The sequence below is a fragment of the Ostrinia nubilalis genome, chromosome 8 (genome assembly GCF_963855985.1).
Source record: "Ostrinia nubilalis chromosome 8, ilOstNubi1.1, whole genome shotgun sequence".
Taxonomy (NCBI): domain Eukaryota; kingdom Metazoa; phylum Arthropoda; class Insecta; order Lepidoptera; family Crambidae; genus Ostrinia; species Ostrinia nubilalis.
In genome coordinates, this window is record NC_087095.1 from 11,803,237 (window position 1) to 11,824,768 (window position 21,532).

General features: G+C 34.0%; 1 protein-coding gene and 1 long non-coding RNA gene across 2 annotated transcripts in view; one reads left to right on the forward strand and one right to left on the reverse strand.

The window, feature by feature from the left end:
* Nucleotides 1-8,721, reverse strand: part of LOC135073958 (short neuropeptide F) — a 69,949-nt gene extending 61,228 nt beyond the window's left edge. Inside the window, exon 1 of the mRNA XM_063968228.1 lies at nucleotides 8,654-8,721. The gene's annotated coding sequence lies outside the window, so the exon portion shown is untranslated. The remainder of the gene's footprint in view (nucleotides 1-8,653) is intronic.
* An 11,366-nt stretch (nucleotides 8,722-20,087) lies between these two features.
* On the forward strand, nucleotides 20,088-20,999 carry LOC135074212 (uncharacterized). The gene is made up of 2 exons (XR_010257774.1): nucleotides 20,088-20,318; nucleotides 20,837-20,999. It is a non-coding gene; the product is annotated as an uncharacterized LOC135074212 (long non-coding RNA).
* The last annotated feature ends 533 nt before the right edge of the window (nucleotides 21,000-21,532 follow it).

A 21,532-nucleotide genomic window follows, 5' to 3' on the forward strand; every position in this document is an offset into this window, starting at 1 on the left:
ATCCGTTTGTATAAATGACTTTTCAAATGGAATATTCATCAATAATAATAATGGCGTCAAACTTAAACGAAATAAGTTTCCATTTTAATATTATATTGTAGTTTCCAGTAGGTATCTCTAGATGCACTTTCTCAATTTTTAACGGAACCAAAAAAGTGCAAATGAACAAATTCTTCCAAGATAGTTTAGAAGGATCAAGACTTATCACAGCCTAGACAGCGCGTTCCAGGAATAAAATGGCGATTACTATGACAATCTTTGGATTTACCCTATCTGGGGGTAACGGGCCGCGAAGGCCCAAGTAAACACCGACAACTATTTCTATTCTAATTCGAGTTGGCGTTCGCCCGCACCCAACGCGCGATCCCTGCTTAGAGCGAACTTTTTGCTGATGCCGAGGTCGTACGTTTTTGTAGCGCCAAATTTGGCTTCTAATGACGTATAAAGCCTAAGAGGTAGAGCTTAAGCCTGTTAAGCAGCTCATAATGTTTTATGCTGTGGTTTCTGGGCTTTAGGGAGGACATAGGCTTGCAATACTGTTTTCTAGTTACAAAAAGGTTGACAGAACACGGCAAGTAATAGTGCGACATCTTAAATGGAATGATTTGCCTTATGAATTTCGCAAACTACTAAATAAAAACAATTAAACTATGTTACTACAATGATATTAGATTTTGGAAAATGTCATGGTACCAGGCGTATCAACTGTGATGTTTCTAGTTTGTATTATGAATGAGCACAAAAAATAATAAAATATTGTCTGTAAAAAATGCACTAACAAATATTGTTTGTGTAGTCGCAAAAATGAACAGAAATAAAATATCCTATTATTTTCATTGCATCAGTTGAGCAACACATGTTCCCGACAGTTTGTTGTTTTCAAATATCAATTTATATGGGAACGTTCCATGATTTTATTATGACTAATTACTGTGAAATGTCAATGGGTTATTTGACCTTTCTGGATTATTTCCACAGAGTTTAATAGTATAGATATCGGTATTGTTATTACATGTTCCAGAAAATATATTATGGTTATGTGTTGTAACTTTCAACAAAAAGGTAAGGTCCTTACTTTTTACTACGATTTTATTATCGTCCTAAACCCACCGAACCATAAAATATCTAAATTGATAACATCTCTCAGTTATCTTTATTCATTTGTTTTCCTTTGTACGTTTCTACAACTATAGATATAAACAAGGAGGAATGTCATTCGTTGTTTAAGTTAAGTTATTAGAGATTTGTGTTACTTAATCCGTTGAAATTGGAAAATAATCCTGCAGCAACCAGACAGTTCGAAGTTGAGAAATAGTTCCGGATTCATAGATCCAGAAAATATGACTCCACCAGACGCATTCTATGTATATTATTATTCTTCGTATATTATTATAGCTACGACGGCCTAAGTCTAAGGCCGTACTGAGGCCTATGAAGACAGGGAATGAACATAAAAATTAATATGAAATTGCAGTCATAAGTCAAGAAATTTTGTTAAACTAACTGCATAAGTAGTAGGTATACTTGACAGAGAAGAAATAAAATATATTTGAGCAGGCTTTGTCCAGCAGTGGATGTCACAGAACTGAGCTGAGATTATAAAAAGAAAAAAATACATCTTGAATAGATGGTATTTAAACAAAAGACGTGAAAATATGATGTTTCATCTGTTTGCAATCTAAAGCAACATTATTTGAAGAAATAACACTTGTTTTGCAGAGATAATTGTTACTTCTTCCTTTTGTTGTCTACGAATATTGCAGTGCAATTATTTAGTTTAGAGATGCTACACTAAGCTTGTTTAGAGACAAAATATCAATGTGTAAGTCAGACGGCGCTCGGCAAATACTTATTGGACGCCCCGCGGGCCATGGGTGCCCTCTCAGACGCATAACATTTTTCATCATAATTTAGTTTGGCATAACAGTATTTGCATAAAGTTTTTTCGCATACACTTTGATATGCATAGTTTTCTAAATGCATAATGGTTTCTTAGGCATAATAATAACTTTCTCTAATTTTCAATACCATAATTTAAATAATCATAAAAGTAAAGAACATAATTTTTATATTCCTAAAGTTTGTTTTGAATAAAATACAATAAACATAATTTAATTATGTATAACATTTAAAGTCATAAATATTGTCTATAAGAACAACCAATATTGAAGAGTAAATAATTATGTATTTGTGATGTTGCGAACGATCCTCCTTCCACCTTTAATACTCTTTCGGCCTATAGATTTGTAAAAACTAAATTCTCTGTGTCATTGTCATTTTTGTTCTTAATTTTTGACCTGTCTCTTAGAAAACTTAAGCTCGTGAAAATACATTCTGTTTGATCTCGAATCCCTCTTATCTATTATAACGCACATATACAGTCGACATTTCTTTTACAACATTAAGCTTGCCTGGTCTGGAATAATGTAGATCCCGACTGGCCGTGGTCTCTTCCACGTGGTACTAGTCTGCCCTATACTAGAGTGTAATTTAAAAGCCGGAGGCGCGGAGGGAGTGCGGTCCTCGCTCGCTGTAACATATATCCGGCAGCCGTGCGAGCTGGAGCGGCTGAAGCTGCGGAAGCGAGCATGGCATGCCGGGTATATGTTACGCCAGAGCGGAAGGACCGCACTTCCCGCAGCGCCGGAGATAAGGCAATCCTAATGCTTGCTTGCATGCTTGCTTGCTTGCATCCTTGCTTGCATGCATGCTTCCTTGCTGCTTGCTTGCTGCTTGCTTGCATGCTTGCGTGCTTGCTGCTTGATTGTATGCTTGCTGCTTGCTTGCATGCTTCCTTGCTGCTTGCTTGCTGCTTGCTTGCATGCTTGCGTGCTTGCTGCTTGATTGCATGCTTGCTGCTTGCTTGCATGCTTGCTTGCATGCTTGCTTGCTGCTTGCTTACATGCTTGCAGCTTGCTTGCATGTTTGCGTGCTTGCTGTTTGATTGCATGCTTGTTTGTCTATTTATATTAATTGTTAACTTATATTTTATATGTATAACATTTTTATATTTCATATTTTGTTAACATTATGGTATTTTGTATATTATGAACATTGAAGTAATATTACTACGTAGTACATTATAACTCAATGATTATGAATGGAAATATTTATGACATTGGTTTAGATGCCAAAAAATGTTATGCCTAGAAATCGTTATTAAAAAAACAAGAATACAGAAAAAATATATACCAAAATATTATTATAATAAAAGTGGTTATGGCAAAAAAATATATGCCTTATGATTTATTCTGTATGAGCGTTATGCGAAATGATGAGTATGCCAAAAAACTTTATGCACTCTTAAATTATGACAATATTTTTTATGCAACCGAATATGGACCCCGGGCCATTGCGCTTCGATTTGAACGCAACCTGACAATACTTTCCGATCAAATGGTATTATTTGAGTGGTTTGTCATGGTCATTATTTTAAAAATAATCCAGAGTAGTAAGAAGAGTTATCTTACTGGAGACAAAAGGTAAATAAACATGCACACATCACAGAGCTTCATTCACAAATGAAAGTAGTTTCTAAATAAGTAAGTACCTAGTTAATTACGTTGTGTTCGGAGAAAAAAATATAATATAATGAATTTCAATTGCATACGTCTACGCGTTCCTGAAAAAAAAGTCCGTGATAGCCAAACTCAAAACAAAGAGTTCGTTTTTTATTTTCAGTTACAGAACTCTAGAAAACTTTGTAACATTAGAGTTACTTATTCAGTTCTTACACATCTTTAAAATAAAGGTAAATATTCAAAGGTGCATTTCATTTCCTCGCCTCAACCAATATTTCTCAAAACGTTATTTTTTCATGAAGTGTGTCCACCTGTTAGATTTACACCGATGTTACAGCTATAATTCACGCCGGACTCTGAGCAGTCCGGGAGCTTTGCGGTCTGTCTGTCCAACCGGAAGGCTGCGGGGAGCCGCCAAAGCCTTCTAACAATGTTTCGGATTTCCGCTTCGATGCAACTCTGATTGTTATCCTAGATGACTGAATAGGAAAATGGAATTTAGCCATTTAATGTTGAACTATCTAGTTTAAAGGTTATGCACTTGTTGATTATTTAAACCAAAGCAAATTAAATTAATTGTTTGGATGAGTAATTAATTTTGAAGTGTCATATCTTCTTTTATTTTAACAGTGTACTCTAATCTATCACCTTACTAGTAAATTTTTAGTCGAGATTGAGTTTTTCAATCACTTTGAATATTACTGTCCTTATTTGTAGTGATTTTTGTATAATTTTTGATATAAATATCCTAATCCCATCCCAGTAAGATCATGATGAAGGATGTTAGTTATTAGGGTTTCCGTATCCATCAAAGTGGGACACTGGGACATATTGGGACACTGGGATGACCAACGACGGCAATGAAAGCAATTGCCCTCCACTCTTGCCGTCCCGACCCCTATTTATGATTGCCCACAATTTCTTATTAGCCACATCTGTAACTAATACACTGGTCATCACAAAAATCGACCCACCTACGTTTTACAGAAAAACTCGTTTCTACTGACACAATCATGGTGCCCCAACAATATTGGTGTTATTTGAAAGCCCAATAAATATCCTTAAAGAAAAACACATAATTTCCTAATAAACGATTAACATATACAATAAATGTGACTTGAAAAACTTGAAAAAAGACCTCACTTTGGGCTCACCTCTGGGATCAATTAGACCAATTTTTATGGTTATAAAACCAAATAATGATCTCACGTGTCCTCTTTAACAGATGGATAGCGATTAATCCCAACTTAACAGTTTTATAGCCATAAAAGTTGGTTCAAGCGTAACTACCTATTTTTTGAAGAAGTGACTCTGGATTCTTCTACAGACACATTTTTGGGGTAAAAACCTTTCCTTTAATGAAATGAAGTTAAGAACTAGGCTTTTAAATGGTAATATAGTATATTAATATTGGTGGGAAGTGGGGATGCATACGTTTGAAAGTGCTTGTCGCGGGTGGGTCGATTGTTATGATGACCAGTGTATAATATGTAGGAGGAATAAATACTATTTTAGCCCCAAGCAAAGTTTCTATGACTTATAGGTAATCAAGTTCTTTTGTATTAGCTTTCTATTCTTTCAGTTAGCGAAGTTTGAAGATTCTTTTCAACTGAAAGGAGTGACGCATTTCAAGAACTTATTTATAATACTGGTAGTACAACTTGAAGTCAATGAAATCTTACTTACCTGCTTAGCCTATTAAATACCTAATAGTCAACTTATTCTTCTGTTGTTATGAAAATGTAACGGGTGTAACGTAAATCATTTTAATTCTAATTTTATTGTTCAATTCATTCTAAATATTTCTGAACAAAAATACATTTCTCTCTCTAAGAATACTAACTACTCAGTAACGTCCTTAAATTACATGATGAAATTTTCTAAATGCAGGAAAAATACAACTCGTAAGTTGGCCAAGTTAAACAAAATTTGTTGTTTCTCTGTGAGTGAGACTCAAGAAGTTCTTTACGATTTTATCAGCGTACAAGTTTTCTTTCTGAATTGGATACACGGATCAGTGTTTGCAAGTAAATTATTTTCTTTGTCCTACACCTGTTTACTTTATGATCACTTACAATGACAACCCACGATATTTGTAACGGAAACAAGCATTCTGACCTCTATTATTGAGCTATAAACAAAACCAAACGACACTCAAAGAATCGGGGGAAGTTCGCAAGAGTCGCTTATTAGGTCCTTGGACGAAAAATCACTATCATTACGTCCCTATTCACGCGTTATGTCACTGTTCCGCTAGTGATTTTAGCATTACACGAGAAGGAAATAGTTTTTTATGGCTATCTGTGTCGGTGACACAAAATAATATTACTGAAAGCTCATCGCATTTAACAATAATGCCTCCAGGGTCTAATGGTTAAATAGTTTGACTGTCTAATGCTGAGTTGCACCACCTTATTTTAACCGTAACATTAACAATAACCGTTGCTTTTTGTATGGAGTTTGACAGATTTTTTAAGTAAAGTAAGATGAAGCAACTCAGCCTAATCTTCGGGCCATTCTCAGATGTGATACACGAAATTGAAAAAATATTTGTATAATTTTAACTATTCCTGATTGGTTAGAACATACTTACTACTCGTAAAATAGTCTGAAACAAAGCGTGATTGCGTGCCTAAAAGCCGACGCGTCGCGGCGTCGGTTTGTTTGAGCCTTCGAAACACTTTACACATTTTCAGGAATGATACATTCATCAAACATAATGCACATCAATCAATTAAGAAATCTATACTTATAATAAAACATTTAATAACTATTCTTTTTAAGTTATTAATAACATTTAATTTATAGATGTTCGATCAAGAGAATGTTAAATATCATTAAATTTACCCTTTGTTACTATAGTCGTAGTGAAATCAAGCTTTTAATAAAAAATAGACCTTGCAATGAACTTCTTAATCAAAATAAATATCAAGCAGGAAGTATCTAGGTTTCTAAACTGTGTAATTGGATAGGCTTTCACTAAAGCATTATTTAGCTCGACCAGGGGTCGCTGGGTGTAATGGCTGTAACACAAGCCTCTCCCGGCACACCTATATTGCCGCGGTCAAGCTACGAAAATGAGAAATAAAAGAACAATAGCGCGTACTTTTCAGAATTGACCGCCTCAAATGCATCGACAGTAAATGTAACTTTTAAAAACTACGGTGCGTTTTACCTATAAAATATTTTTGATCAGATTTTTACAAAAGTAAGATTTGTTAAGAAAACGACTATAGAATTCGACGGTTATAAAATTATCTTGACTCTACACTCCAACAAGAACATGTTGACTGAGGATTAGACTCAGTGGTGTACATTGGTGTAATTTTTATTAATTTCTCCTTTTAAATGCCACTTTTCCTTCTTATTTATTGGTATAAATTTCAGCCTGGATTTTAAGTATTATGGATTTGCCCATTTGTTACATTTATTGCTACGGAAAGTAAAATACTATTTTTTAACACAATACGAATTACCTAGGTTTAAAAATTTAGAAATTTACCGTAGGGTCATAATTCTAAGAGCCCAAAATTAGCGCAAGGCGCTTGTCCCATAAATTTCTCTGAATTACGCGCAATGAAGATCTACGAATAACTGTAATAATGATGTATGTGTTAAACCCCTCTTAGCTAAAGCACCGAGATTATCTAAGATTGCAGAGGTTGGACTAAATCTTTTTCTTTTTATTTGAATAATTTTCATGAAAATTAAATGCTGCGTTGGTGGCAGTTACAAGTGAACGGCTTGATGAATTCGACTTTAATTGTAAATATTTTTATTTTAAACATGACTTTTGAAATAATACAAAATTTTACATCTTTGTGAAATAACTTTAAACCACTTTTAGCTGTTGACTGTATTCTTAAATTAACGACGTTAAAGTGCGACAACGTTTTAATTCACTTTGCCAAAATATAAATACGAGTATACTTTTCCAAAAGATTATCTGACTCTACAAAAAAAATATTAATTTTACAAGAATTCACACTTCACCTTAGAAAAATATTTTAACAGGAAAGTAACTTACTTTTTGGAGAGCTTTTAAAGGAAATGTCAAATGATAACCTCTTGACTTTTTAAACTAAAAGTTAGTACACTTTCCTAAATCCTTCTTTGATATGTTATTAATTAATTTAACGATATAAACAGGAAGTAGGTAAGTAACTTACTTTTTTGAGAGCTTTTAAAGGACATTTTAAATGACAACCTCTTGACTTTTTTAAATAATAATTAAGTGAACACTTTCCTGTAACCTTCTTTAATATGTTAATTAATTTAATGATTTCATAAAAATCTTTGCGTACTTTTAATTGAGTTACTTAGCTCTAGTTATAGTTTGACGAGAAACGCATTTTCACGCTGAAACAACACTTTTATTTTACATTGTTAATTACTTCACCTGCCACCACTACAAACTTTATCTGCTCAACATCAGAATTTTGTCTCATCCTAGGACCACTTGTTTTGCTTTAATTAAAGTATGAATTAAGGTGCGCAGGTAAATTTATTGTAAAGCAGTAATCAGGCTTTGGTCGTAACCACTTTAAAGTATAAACCTTCGTCTGTTTATCGACACCGGATTTACATGATTTATATAGATTATGCCTTTCACTTACAGGATTCGGACAGCCTCTTAAAAGCTTTACAAATTGTTTTACAATACCTTCATTAATTGTTTTGAAGATAAAGATTATGCCATTATTGGAGCTTTACTAAGTGTTTTTTTATTAAAATATAAGACTTGATTTGTGCAATCACTATAGAAAGTTTAATTTGTAGAAACAGTTACTCATGAAATATTTTCCTAGTAAAAGTTTTACAATTACAAGTATTACTCAAATAATAATTATTTTGATAACTAATACGGTTTTATAATTTTGTTGGTTGTCGGGTTTTATAATTTTTTCGAACTTTTTAGAACACATTGGGAACATTAATCACACGAAATATTCGAGATCCCGTTTAAAAAATCTTGGGAAAGTTGTAACATTACACGTATTAGGAATTTATTATTTTGATAAAATTACTTTGACTCGTATTATTTTTCGAACTTTTTAAACACATTAAGAAGAAGTTAATCACACGAAGTATTTGGAAATGTGAAAACTGGGTATAACTTTCAGCGGACTCACCTGAGCTGGGAGCGAAGCGAGTGAAGTCACTTGGGTCACTAGTGGTGTCACGTCGAATGATCGCGCGCATTCAATAACAAAGTTTTGAGCCATGCAAAAGCTTATATAGAGCGCCGCCCCGCCCACCGCCGGGGCGGACCGCCCTACAGCCTCCGCGTAAGCTCGCTTCAACAAGTTCACAATTTTTACCAAAACTTACACTTTTTACGGATGCAACCAACTTTTGTTCAGCTTTTGGTATCTAAGACGCGTTAAGGAAGTGGAAATTGAAAACAAACTTACTTTTTGTGGTTACTGAAACTTTTTTCAGGAAAACCAATTGATTTAATTAAGTCAAGATTATTCAGATAATTGTATGATACAATGTGAAGTGTTTATTATGCATTATATTTAAATGTAATGAGAATATTCTTTATGAATAATGAATATGCCATAAGAAAAATGCTTTTGATTGAGACTTTAATTTTTATTATTGAGTTTGTGAATTACAAGAATTATATTACCAGTTATATCCAAAAACATTTATTCTAAAACTAAACAATTTATTACGTTGAACCAGACATTCCGAACTTTACTAACATAATGATTCCTTTCAAATGTATATTACAAACGTTTCAATTATTTTAAGCAATACAGACATCATATACCTAGTATCATCCTATAAGCGTTATTGATGAGATTTTAATTCCTCACTGTAAACCATTAGAATTATGAATAATTCAAACTTTGAAAAGTTATAGATTTTTATTTCATCACTTTTAAAATATCATGTAATTTTTCCAATTATTTTTTAAATGCCATCCCATTTCGTTTTTAGAAGCTTTGTCCTATTACGATATGCGTCATACACCCTAATCAATCAGTGCCCGAACACTCCAGCGATTCTACAAATATTAACTCAGACAGTAATTAAAAAACGATTTCTGTACTTAATAATAATAATATGTAAAGCACACAAAATAACAAAGCCCGTTTTGTGAATATTCATGAATCTGATGGACACATGTCGATAATAATAATAAAATAACGTTTTAAAGATACCTATTTGCGGTGTAGGAATTGTGTCACAATAATCAAAGGAAGAATACATTATTGTGTTTAGTAAGTAAATTATACCCACCTCCCAAGTAACATTTTACTCCATTTAAGAGTTCAATAGTCGTTCACATGTACTCCACAAGCTGTGTATGTCAGCTGTATACGAGCTGTATAGCTTGCTATAATGCTTTTATAGAACCAGTTTGGGCACAAATTAGACAGCTTTAAGTTCACTATGGCTGTACATTAGCAGTATAATAGCATTATAATAGCAGTTTAAGTAGTAACATCGTACTTAAGGCTGACTTACGGCACTATATGGGACGCAGTGTGAACCATACAACGTACGTGAGGACAATAAAGAGTAACAAGTGGCTAAATGCACAGCTTTCAAAGTTATAAAGTCCGACAAAAGTACTCCAATGCTACCTAAAGTTCACGTGTGTCTTAAATTATTTCCACATTTTAATATTAGTTTGGTATTTGTACGTGAGTGCCAAGAGGGAAACAACTCGGGCGGATAATCATTTATGCAAATAATAACACGGGTTTTAAATACTTAATAATGTTAATGCCATTGGGAATGCAACTTTATCGTGAAATGTATACATATTTACCTACAGCTAAAATATTTACGCGCCTCTGTAAAAACGCGATATTCATTTTAAAATATTTAAAACTGGCTGAGAGGAAATCTACAATTTTCAGTTTTTGATATTGGATTGGCATTATAATTATATTACGGTAATTAATTATAACATGAAACCAAAACTCAATCGCTCTATCTGCGAATTTTGTGATAAATCTGCATTAATTTTGGAGATTTATTTGGTAAATATTTTAGGTTATGTAGAACAAAATGGTGGAAATGAAATACGGCTATGTGAACTGTTATAACTCCAATTTAATGCGGTGAGCGTATATTAGGTTCACATGTGTTCTGTTAGAATGCTGTTATCTATATGAAGTTCCACATTTGTACCACTACAGCGCTAATGTCTATAAATTTATTCTAATGTGAACTTATGTACAGCTTTAAGATGTACCTAGTTCAGGTCAATTGTGTATCTTTAATTCTTTCAAATACTGAAATTTTAGAGATCCGCAATAAAAATTATTAATGTCCGTTAAATCGCCTAGCCCAGGTACTAATAGTCAAGTATGAATACCTAAAGCATCAAACGGTAGTGTTCCCGGTTTAAATTCGTTTATTATGCTTGACAATTTATTCAAAGCGGAATGAGGAATACGATTTTCAATAGCCCATGTTCTTATTTTTTTTTGCGAAAGGTTAAATAATTGTCCAAATCAAAATGGTATTCACTATCACAAGAACTGCAATCATCACACTCTGATATCTGGTATATTTTGAAGGGAAATTTCAGGTTCAGGCATAATATTTTCCTCTGCATCATGTACAGAACCACCATGAACAACTAAAAACAGGCTTGGGGAAATGTGTAATAGAATATCACATTCACATTCGTGTTCAGCTTAAAGCAAATAAGAGTAGTACTTGTGCACAAATAAACTGCTATTGATGTTAATGGACAACACATATAGTCCTTTTAACAGCCTACAGTGTACATGCGAACCATTGAAACACTTTTGTACAGATAGTAAAAAAAGGTTATTTTAATTATCACAAACAAGTCCTACTACAGCTACTAGCTGTATAACAGTCTAAAACAAGTAAACATAACAGCCTTTGGCTTTATAAATGACCACGTGTGTTCTATTAAAATGCTAGCTCTATAACATCGTACAAGTAGGCCGTTAAACAGCGGTTGCCGTATCTCTACCCTCCTATAATGCTCTTAGTCAGATGGCTGACTAAAGGATAGTTGTTAGAGTATTATAACACCAACAATCGTATAAAAGTGTAACTCTACACTAGTCTACACTCCTATAAGTCCCTTAGACAGGTATAGGTGTAATTAATTGCAATAATACAGCTTATACATCACGAGTGAACTGTACTAATGCTTTAAGTACACATTGGAACTAAATGTGAACTCTTAAATGGAGTAAAATGTTACTTGGGCTTGAAGTGCTAAGGAAAAATTACCACGCTAATTCTGATTCCTGGAACATATCGTACGCGTAAAGGAATCTTTATTATCTTAGAAATTGTTCACTCACACGACATTCCCACGTTAAGTTAACGTAAAAGCTTATTAATCAACCTTTGTGCTAAAATTAGGAGTTAATAAAGGAGATACTTCCTGAACATAACTAAAATAACTTGGTTATATAACTAAACGAAAATTGATTAGGGTAGGTACTTACAAACTTGAGGATCCTTGAGAGGCGATGAGAAAAATATTTGAAATGACAACACATTGATTGTGCTGTGACCTGGAAATATATGTGAAGCCACACCACATTACCATTACGTAGGTAACATTAAGTGAAATAAAAACCATATCAAGTAAAAGGTGTGATGTTATCGAAAAAACATATCATCGGTTAAAGTAGTAATAACCTACTCATATCTATCATCATATCACCCACGATAGCCAAACGGTGAAGGGGTTGGACTAACTTTCTTGTTTGAAACTTATAAAATTACCCAAAATTATTGAAAAACAATGTAGTTATGTACCATGTGCTTTCTGTCGTGTTCAATCTAAGAATCAAATCCGGAACCTCTGAGTGAGTAGAGCCTAACTCTCTAACCAGCCATGTTACTATGGTCCATTTCTATAAGGCTAGAACTACAAAACTAACTGTAGATACTACAGGACCACCTATGGACAGTAAATTGAATCGAATCGAAGTTATTACTTAACGTGGTGTAAATGTAACTCCTACACAGGTGTGTATCCCAGCTCTATTTAAACTTATTCAGCTGATAAACCCTAATCGAGCCAGTTGTTTACAATCGGAGCTTAAACTTTCAATTATTATCTAAAATGTCAGACGTAAATTGATAACAAGTACGCGTTCAGAATAATGTAATTGAACATTTATACCGCTCATTTGCCTACCAGCTGAATCTTAAAATCAATTCTCTCTGGCTAAGTTACAGACAATATTCAATCTTCGTCCTTGAGTATAAGACTGGCTTTTCATTTTCCCTTTCCGGCTTACGTGCTTACTTATCTCTGTTAACAGATGAATGGGTCGCTATGATATGAGAAATACAGACAATTTTTCCCTCCTCTGAAGATGCTCTAGAAGAAATGCATGTTATATGATATCTGGTTTTCTCTAAGACGTTTTAAGATAAGTATTGTAATTTTTCCATTTGACTAGACATTCTAGTTTGTGTGGTGACCTAAAACATCCTACAATGAACTAAGTAAAGCTTCTTTATTAACATGGGTTCGTGGACTTGATTCATACAATATGAAAAGCTAATAGTATTTATACTTTTCTCAACATCCATCATCATTATCTTCTTTTTATACCAAAATAAATAAGTTAACAAGTCATTAATGTATCATTTCCATCGAGTTCAAAATATAGACATACGTACATTTTGGTATTATCCTAATGCTCACCTGACTAATAAGCCCATAAACAATCACCTTTAATGGACACATTTGCCCGTAATCGTAAAACCTCTCAAAGAATATTACTTACTTTTTGAGGGCGAAGAAAGCTGGAGGCAAAGCTTACATCGCTGGCTGGCACACTTTCCTTAATCAAATGTTGCTTTGTTAACCATCAATGTACGTGTTTATAATGTCTATTATTGTTAAAATATAGGTGTTTTTGTGATCCTTATATGCGGGTTCGGCAACAAATCATTATACACGTCGTAAATATCACAGCGTGAGGGACTAAAATCCTAATGCCTCCATTTCAGTATAATAACATTTGGCGTATGAAATTGCGCAAACAAAATGTGCCGTGAGAAAAAAAATCACTCAATATTGCGATAATAATACAATTTTCTAAAATGGAGCGAGTCTTCGGTGACATTGAAAAAATATTCAATGATTTGGCTTTCTCACCTGTAACTTTTTGTCGGAGTCCTAAGTTTGTGTGAAAACACTGAAAAATCTAAAAAAAATTAGAAAAAAACTCCTCGGCATCAATAAGTACTTAACTATTCAATGAATTAACAGTTTTTTCTTGCAAGTGTACGTATTAATCATGCTACATGATTTTAATAAATCGATCTTGCTTAATAAATCGATTACTAATTTTCAGCTACATTGGAATATTACTTCCTGTTCTGACTAAGGCTGAGTTGCATCATCTAACATTAAGCGTAACTAGAATAATAACTTCTGTCTGGAATTTGACAGATTTTTTACTTTTGTTTTTGCACAAGTTTTCTGCAATTTTACCAATTTATTTAAACCATGCAGCTCGTCATGGAGTTACAATACTTTTTTACTGTTCGCCGTACTTACTACATATGTGCCCACTAGATGCAGATGAGTTCGCAGCCACAATCCAATTCATTAGTTATGACTAACGAGCTCAGAACAACTAGGAATATTTCAGAGAACCAATTTAAAATTCTCGCTGATTCGCGAACACATTGCTTACACGCAGATTTATTATGCTGAAACTGCTGAAAGTGAGTACTTTGAAATATTTTTATTGTAGTCAGTGGTTGCACTCGTGGAGAAAAACTCAAGAGCGAGTTACAGTAGGTACTCGCGTGCAAAAGGGTTAATTATATTATCATCGTATGCTATTATACTAGTACTAAAATAAAAATCCAGTTTATAATAATAATTATACAGTATCGTACTTAAGTCATTATTTTTTTAATCCAGGAATATTATAGGAAAATATTAGAAGTGTCTTATACTCGTTCTGTTGTGAAAATAATTAGACCATTACTTAGTATAGTTTTCTCTATAATTTTCTCTGCAATGATCTTATACATATAAGAATCCTACGGTACAAAAATTATTCAAACCTAGATTCTTCGTGAAGTATTTTATACATAAATCTATCTCATAGCTGCGTCAACTTCGTAAGACAGTAATATTCATTCATCCCATCGTTTTTAGTGCCCTTTCCCGGACTACAAAGCCAAAGGTCCCGGGTTCGAACTCCGCAAAAAGTAAGTAATGTTTTTGTGTGATGACCACGCAAGATAATTCTTGTTCATAATCATAATCGCATGGGGGTTAAGAAACGTGAGATTCATAGTCTTGTGAGTAGAGGGTTGTATTAGACAGACATTAGACTGTATTAATTATATTGCTATTTACCTACATCAGAGGTGCAATTATGTAAAGCAATCGTACTTATTCATTTGACAGTTCAAAACGTACGATAAAATCTGTTTAACAGAATATAGCGTACCTACGTTTTGAACTGTCAAATGAATACGAATGCTTTACAGTGTAAAGTTTACACAATTGCACCTCTGATGAAGGATTGTGTCATATATGATATTAGGTAGACCCAATTTAACACCTTATCACAACAGTCTTCCCTTGATCCAGTCCCCTCCCGCACTCTTACGCTTTTAAAGTGCGTGGGAATCAAACGCACCTCGCCCACACTAAGAAGTACTTCGCTTTGCACCTAAAAAAAGTTTGGCAAAAAATAATGTAAGAACTCAAAGGAACAAAAAGTTCAAGTAAAAAATATTTTTTGTATTAAATTGGTAGGTACTTTACCGGTTTCATGATCATAATTTTACGCACTTTTAGATATTAGGTAACCCTAATATCTAAAAGTTTTATTTAATTAATTAAATTAACAGAAATGGTGAAAAGTCTTGAATCTTTTCATAAAATATTCATGTTCGGATATTGAGATAAAATATTTTCCTTATGTTATTACTTTTTAACTTTCAATTTTAATATAAATTATTTTATTTTTTTATTATTTCATCATGCAATTTTATAACGAAGAGACCACCTTCATACAAATTATTACGCTTGACAAGGTTTTAAGTAACCTTATTATCCTTCCTTACCTTATTACTGTCCCCATGCTTGACTTGCAAGTCAATACTTTCCACACGTAACTAAATTAGCCCCCACACCATGTTAGGGTAATTTAATAACGTAGTTTTGCATTTAATAAGGAACCGAATTAAGGACGAAGCACACTTATCAACCAGGAAACATCAAGTCAGTGTTCTTTGTATGAAACTCCGTACTGCAACGCACACTTATCCGCACCGTAACGTAAACGCCTCGCATCGCGGTTGATAGTGTACGAAAGGCGATCCCTTTCCGGGTTGATAAGTGTGACCTTCAGCAGTTTTCCTTAGTTAGTTACAAAGTAAGGACTTTTTGGACCCTTAAAGGTATCATAGTCATATCAAGTTGCAAGAGGCAAATAAAAACAAGATCACTGGGTCCTAGGGGACTGCATTCAACTCTCAATTTGTTACTCTCAAATAGTGTAGACAAAAAGTAAGTGCGCAACGTCTTTGTTAGAATAATTGGAAAAAGGTTGTGCTGTCATCTTTTTGGCCACTTTGAGTGTCACAATCTATTTGAGGCTGACTATACATAAGTTCATTTAATAGGTCTTCCTCCAGTGACCAAGAACCAAGGTCTTAATAACCCCGGGTATCAAACTACATATACTTACCGCCACACTTAGTAATCTTACAGCACATTCACCCATAGACATGAAATCCTATTTATTATTAGGAAATAAGTGAAATTTGAGCCCCAGGAGTAACAAAAAAGTTGGAAGTTTTAAGCCCTTCTTCCCAGAAATCCTTTGAATAAAAAGAACTTACTACCTACCTAGTTACTTGTTCAGAAAACTCTTAGGAAAAAATACGTAGGTGTCACCAAAGTTCCAAGTAAGGTATTTCAGATAAGTGCGTGTACGTATTCGATTTAACCTTTCGTCAATAGGTAGGTACTTAGTTGGTGGAAACAAACATTAGGTATTATTAATTTTATTAACTATAATACAGTCTCCATGGTAGCTATTTTCAGTGACTTGCTTTTTCTTTTCCTTAAACAGATGATAACAGAAAGGATGTCACGTGTCTATGCATTCTGTTTTACATATTATTTTTCACGTTTAAATTTTCTATGAAACGCCTTTTCATTCTCAATTCTTCCATCACCACCTCCGCACATGCCATCTCGGTAAGTGCCCATATTATCAGATCGATGCAAATGTATAAGACGGGGCTAATAATAGGCGGGTGCAGCGAAGCGCGCGGACTGTCGCCGACGGCCCACCTTACACCGGTCGGCCTCGTGGCGAACTTGGAGGGGGTTAAGGCATTAGCGGAGAGGCGATGGAAAATTTATATACCTTATATTAGTTAGAGGTAAGATAGCCAGTTCCTCCGTGGTTGAGGATTCCGGGTGAAGCTCGCTTCCACCTTTGGCCTGATCGTCACTTACCATCAGGGGAGATACAGGCCAAGTAGGGCTTACAGGTAAGTAGTACAATGGAATAAATAAATATCTCCTAATTTTTACCCTTAGATGTTCTGCTGCACAAAGCCGTGTGAAATAGTGGTGTTCTTTGTATTCCCAGAAACAGACCGTCAGACTTACGGCCGAATACTGAAACGCCATTTAAATATTTGACGGCTTCTCAAATAGTTAAGCAGCTCCTAAACTTACATTTCGCATACTCAAAACAATATCTAAGCAGTTCTCAATTTTTAAGCACCTCTCAAATTAAGTTGCACTCAAACGCCACTCAAATGAATTTTCGCATACTGAAACGCCATTCAACGCTAAGCATTACTCAAACAACTGTCAAATCGTCTTAAGCAGCTGTTAAATTTGAGAGTGCTTGCGCGGTATCTTAAATCCTATTCTTATACCTAAATCGACCTAAATAGTGGTAAATAATGTGTGTCATCGTTATCATTTCTTTCGAGCCTCGAGGAAATACCTAGATCTAATCGCAGGAACGCAATAAGGTTGAACGCTATTGAAAAATATTATTATAATGACATGCAATTCCGAGCGAGGTTCCGCGTCTCTAAAGAAACGGTGTTGTTTCTGGATTCATAATTTGGAAGCTCTTTGAAACCCCTCACCAAACGCCATACAACCAGTGGACCAAATACTTATTATAACCCTACTGTTCTACGCAACGGGAAGTTATGAACGTGTACTAGGTGATATCTTCCACATCGAACAGCCAACTGTGCATCGTATAGTGCACAAAGTAACAACCAAAATAGCTGCTATGAAATCGCTTTACATAAAACATGCTTATTTCTGAGGAGGAATATGGGGACATCGCATAGCATTTCCAAGAGTTGTTGATTTGTCAATTTGATGCTCTGTCAACAATGATAAATGTCAATTGAGGTTACGTTTCGGTCCACGATCGCCACTTAATAGATTTCAACAATAAAAAGTATCACCTTTAAAATTATTCTTTTAATTAAATAAAAATGCAAGCATTAATTTTTTTATATAATAAAACGATATTTATGTATAATAGAAACTAAAAATAAACTGTTCTATGTTAAGTTGATTGAGTATATTTCCATAAAAGACAATACATAACCAAACGATGCTGCGTGTAATGGATAAAAAACGTAAAGTCATCATTTGTGTAAATGAAAACATACTTTTTTTGGTAAATGTTGCCATTATGTAAACATTTGAGAGCTGCTTAGCTGATCACGGCTTCAAATCCGTTGAGTAGCGTTTGAGAATACCATTTAAAATTGAAGGATACTTAAATTTAGGAGCCCGTCAGCTGAGTGACAGATTTGAGTAGTGTTTCAGTATTCGGCCGTTAATTCTGTATCTCGGTAGTGGAAGAACAACTGAAAAATGCAGCCAAAAAATTATTTTAATGACTCTCTCGGCCGAATACTGAAACACTACTCAAATCTGTCACTCAGCTGACGGGCTCCTAAATTTAAGTATCCTTCAATTTTAAATGGTATTCTCAAACGCCACTCAACGGATTTGAAGCCGTGATCAGCTAAGCAGCTCTCAAATGTTTACATACTTAATGGCAACATTTACCAAAAAAAGTATGTTTTCATTTACACAAATGATGACTTTACGTTTTTTATCCATTACACGCAGCATCGTTTGGTTATTGTATTGTCTTTTATGGAAATATACTCAATCAACTTAACATAGAATAGTTTATTTTTAGTTTCTATTATATATAAATCTTGTTTTATTATATAAAAAAGTATATAAAAAATTAATGCTTGCATTTTTATTTAATTAAATAAATAATTTTAAAGGTATAGCCTGACCAGGAACATAAAAACCCTCGCCATGTTGCGGAAAACTAATGGTACTAATTTCTTTTAATGGCAACAGTAACTGAAAACTTCATTGACATGTCACCTTGCATGTCAGTCTATTGCTGTCAAAGTGTAAACAAACTTTATTTTAAATGTGCGCTATTGATTTTGTGAATTAAATTGCTAAAATCTTTTTATAGTCGTGAAAGAAAAGTGGTTCACAATGTGTTAAAGTATTTGTCGAAGAGAAATACTAAGGGTTCGGACAATATTTTCATTGAATAATGTTTCCGACAAAGGTTGTCAAATTGACTGACATGTTTATCGTATAGTACAGTCCACTATGAAAATTAGCTGTGGTTTGTTTCAACTACCTATTTTAATTTTTTTTTGTCACTTTCTAAGTGTTGAATTTTATGGAATTGGGAATGAAGTACCGAGTTTGAAGCGTTCATGAGCAGACATTGCATTTTAATATTCAAGTTCTGAATTTGATTATTGATGAATAATAAAATAAATCCTACTAGCTCGATTGATGGTTTCATTTAATTTATTTAAACCAGGTTACCTATAATAATATTTTTTCGTTAATTTTTTTTTTTTTTTTTTTTATGCATAACAAGGCAGGTATTTGACCACAATCGCACCTGATGTTAAGTGGGATGCGGTCTAGGATGGTACATATCTGCCCTGTAAGTGCCTATTCACTCTCGCCTTGAAAAGGCCCGGATTATAGTTTTCGGGAAAGACAGCAGCAGGCAACGAATTCCAGTCCCTAGCTGTTCGCATTATAAAAGAGTCATCGAAACGCTTAGTGCGAGGTAATTATTTATGAAAATATCAAATTAGCCCGTAATACTAAATCCTGATACATAAAGTTAGCCTATTAATTTAACACAGGTACGACTGTACTCAGTGTTGCACTATCAAATGCAATTGACGCGCCTCTATGCCAGGGTTTTTATGTTCCTGGTCAGGCTATAATACTTTTTATTGTTGAAATCTAATAAGTGGCGATCGTGGACCGAAACGTAACCATAATTGACATTTATCATTGTTGACAGAGCATCAAATTGACAAATCAACAACTCTTGGAAATGCTGCTATACTCGTAGCTTAAACCCATTTGCGATGTCCCCATATTCCTCAGAAATAGGCATGTTTACGTAAAGCGATTTCATAGCAGCTATTTTGGCTGTTACTTGGTGCACTATACGATGCATAGTTGGCTGTTCGATGTGGAAGATATCACCTAGTCTCAGAATACGGAACAAACCAGAAACCGTCAACGGGCGTAAATGTGTATTCATATAAAGTACTCCAAATCGCACTACTTTGACTTTAAAGCAATCAGTCAATGGCCGGCGCGCGCATTGTTTACATATCCGTCAGATTGACACTTTATAATTAAATTATGCCGTCTTGTGCCGTTCCAACATGTAAGAATGCTACTGGAATTACGAAGAAAGTGCATGGGATCATGTTTTATCCGTAAGTAGCACATTTCCAATTCATTTTAATTAAATAATAATTTTCAAAAAAAATCACGGTTGTATTTTGTAAGTGTTGCCACAGGTCAACGGAATATTTTACCCTACTTTTTTATATTGAATTACATTTGTCTACTTATAAAAAATTCACGCGTTAATTTTGTTAGCGTTACCACAGAATAATGGAATATTTTCCCCATCCTTTTTGTTTTAATTAGTTTTTAGTGTAATTTCATCCATGACATGACAACCTGATTAATTAAATTATAAGTGCCACTTGTGGTCTAAACTGAATAAATATTTTTGATTTTGATTTGATTTCAATATATTGAATTAATTTATAATATTACTCCCTAATAATGAGGAGATAATAAATTACTATCGTGAATTTCATACTTTCCCATTTATTCAAAAGTAAGGCATTGGTATCAACAGATCAGCAGCAGCAATATTTGTATATTTAATAATAATTTTAAGTAATTAATTATTGCTTACATACTTACTCTGATTTTTTTTCAGGATACACAGCCAGAGTTGCCTCGCAATCAAATTTAAGTATTGGTGATGTTTTTGATTTGGATTCTGTTTTTCACTCCAAGAAAAGTTAAACTAAAAGCACTACTGCGCCGTAAACAAATGTTTTGTTGTCGATATGTTTACATAATAAAGAACCTTAAGTTTCTTTTTTGTTTTACTTGGCATTCTAAAATTTATATTCGACTTTTGTAATTGACTTTTAAATAACATATTATACCTACATAAAATATAGTACATATATTACACTATTTAATAGAAATAAATAATCATCTTACACTTAGTTACTTCGGAGTAAAAATTAAATTCATAGGTAGGTAGGTACTATCTATGCCTATGGCCAGTCATGTCGTCTCGTTCTATCGCAAAGAATCACCATTTGATAAGAGCGAGAGCAAAAACGGAAATGGATAGTTAACACTGGCCGTGTGTACTTATTTCACTTACTTATTTTTTACTTGTTTAACATCTCTTTAAAAAATTACATACATTTTACCCCAAAAATGGGGGTGTCACACGGCGCTAGTAACACTAAAGGGGGTAGAGGGGCGCGGGAGGGGAAGTATTTTGGACACAAGTTGCCGCGTAGAAATGTTATCGAACACTCCTTCTGGTTTGTTCTGTATTCTGAGCACCTAGTACACGTTCATAACTTCTCGTTGCGTAGAACCGTAGGGTTAT